Consider the following 2,495-nt stretch of genomic DNA (forward strand, 5'->3'; position numbering starts at 1 on the left):
ACCATGAACTCAAAATTCAACCCTTGATAAATCTGCCCCTTGGTGTTGGAACATTTTTGGTAGCATTTGCTTCCATTCAGCCGCTGGAACATTAGAAATGTTGGGGGATCCGGCCTGGCTTGCAGTCAGGGTACAATTTCATCCCACGGGTGTTCATTCGGATAGATCTCAGTGTTTTGTTCAGGCCAGTCAAATTCTTTTTGTTCACCTTTATATGAATGATGTAGATAGTAACAATAACAATAAATTTGTAGCCTAACAGAGCATTTGTTTATTAGATTGCAGTGACCCCCATTTGAAAACTGGATAGAGACAGAAAAAGGCAAATAATTCAAAACTATAAACAAAGAAAAAATGAAGGCCAATTGCAAAGTTGCTTAGAATTAGCCACACTATACCATGCTATACCATGCTAAAAGTTAATATAAAGGCAAACCATCCATTTAAAGCTTGGCAAACCCATACTGTATGGACCTCACATCTGCCATATAGTTTATGGGGCATTATTGTTCTGTACTGAAACAAGAAAGAACCTTCCCTAAACTATTGCCACAAAGTAGAAAGCACAGAATTGTTTATCAAGAATGTTATTGTATAATTTAGCCTTGATACTTACTTGTCATTGTAATCAAGTGTCCTAGCCATAATCTTATGGTTACACTGAAAGTGGAAACAACCTCAGACTATTTCCTCCTTCAACAAACTCTACTGTCAGCAATCAACATTATGGGGCAGATTTATCAAGGGTCGAATTTCGAAGTGCTAAAACCTCGAAATTCGACGATCGTTCGATCGATCGTCCGAATTTTTCGATTCGAACGCTTTCTACGATCAAACGATTTCTACGATCGATTGAACGGTTTCTACGATCGATCGAACGGTATCTACGATCGATCGAACGATTTAAAAAAAAAAAACTGATTCTAAAAACTTAGCTAAATGTTGGCTATCGGTTGTAGGAGCAAAACCCGGCTCTAAAACTTCGCTTGAATCTTAAAAATAAAACAATTTTGCGGGTAATGATTTTAGCTATTTAGCTTAATACTGACTGAACCCTGCTCACCGTAAACATCGGTTGGTCCAGGTGCAAATTGCCCCGGACCCCACTCTTGGATATAGACACCGGGTTTCCCAAGTCTGTGGTACATATATTCAAACTGTGAGAACAGAGCTAAAAATCTAACCCTGCAAAGGTAGTGACCCGGGTGCAGCCAGCCCCGAGTCAGTCACTAGGGGGAACGCCAACAGTCAAGTAGAGTATTTGTAGGCCGCACACTCCTGGGCATCAACACAAATCGCTCTTCTCCAGATAGTTAAAAGGTAAATTCTTTATTTAAGACATAGTATCAATCAAACAAACTTAGCACCTGAGGTCTGACGTGTTTCGTGATGAAACGCGTCAGACCTCAGGTGCTAAGTTTGTTTGATTGATACTATGTCTTAAATAAAGAATTTACCTTTTAACTATCTGGAGAAGAGCGATTTGTGTTGATGCCCAGGAGTGCGCGGCCTACAAATACTCTACTTATAGGTTGTAGGAGGTCCCCATAGGCTAACATAGCAATTTGGCAGCTTTAAGGTGGCGAAGTGTCGAAGTCAAAGTTTTTTAAAGAGACAGTACTTTGATTTTCGAATGGTCGAATATTCAAAGTATTTCCAATTCAAATCTAAGTCGAATTTGGCCTATCTACTGGAGGCTCTGTTTGGCAGTATAACTGTTTTTATGCAACTAAAACTTGCCTCCAAGCCTGGAACTGGAAGATAAGAACCCACTTTGAGGCCACTGGGAGCAACACACAAGGGTTGGTGAGTAACATGTTGTTCATGAGCCACTGGTTGGGGATCACTGATGTAGAGAGAGATATTCTGAGACAATTTGCAATTGCTTTTCATTTTATTTGTGGTTTATCAATTATTTAACTTTTTACTCAGCAGCTGTCCAGTTTGCAATGTTATCCGTCTGGTTGCTAGGGTCCAAATTCCCCCAGCAACCATGTACTGATTTGAATAAAAGACTGGAATATGAATAGAAAGAGGAGTAATAAAAAGTAGCAATAACAATACATTACACAGCATTTGTTTTTTATTTGGGGTCAGAAGAAAAAGGCAAATAATTAAAAAAAAGTATAAAAATATATATAAATAAATCAGGAAGACCAATTAAAAAGTTGCTTAGAATTTGGCATTCTATAACATAGCGACAGTTAACTTTAAGGTGAAGCACCCCTTTAATACAATTTTAATTTGTTTGAATGAAGCCTCGACTTCCCCCGTGTCTCCTCGGTTATAGGCGTAACCCCGACCCTTCCTGTCCAATACTAAGGCTCAGGCCCGCCCACTCACAGCCACGTGACCATAACATCTAGGACGAGCCTTTCCGGCGCTAGGATTTACCTTCCGCTTCTGGCAGTGATAGAGTCACAATGTGGCGTTTCCTCGGTTTCAGCCAATCACGATCTCGTCCGGCCCTTGTTAATGGCTGCTGGGGGAAGGCT

This window comes from Xenopus laevis, chromosome 4L (assembly GCF_017654675.1).
Source record: "Xenopus laevis strain J_2021 chromosome 4L, Xenopus_laevis_v10.1, whole genome shotgun sequence".
In the NCBI taxonomy this organism is placed as follows: domain Eukaryota; kingdom Metazoa; phylum Chordata; class Amphibia; order Anura; family Pipidae; genus Xenopus; species Xenopus laevis.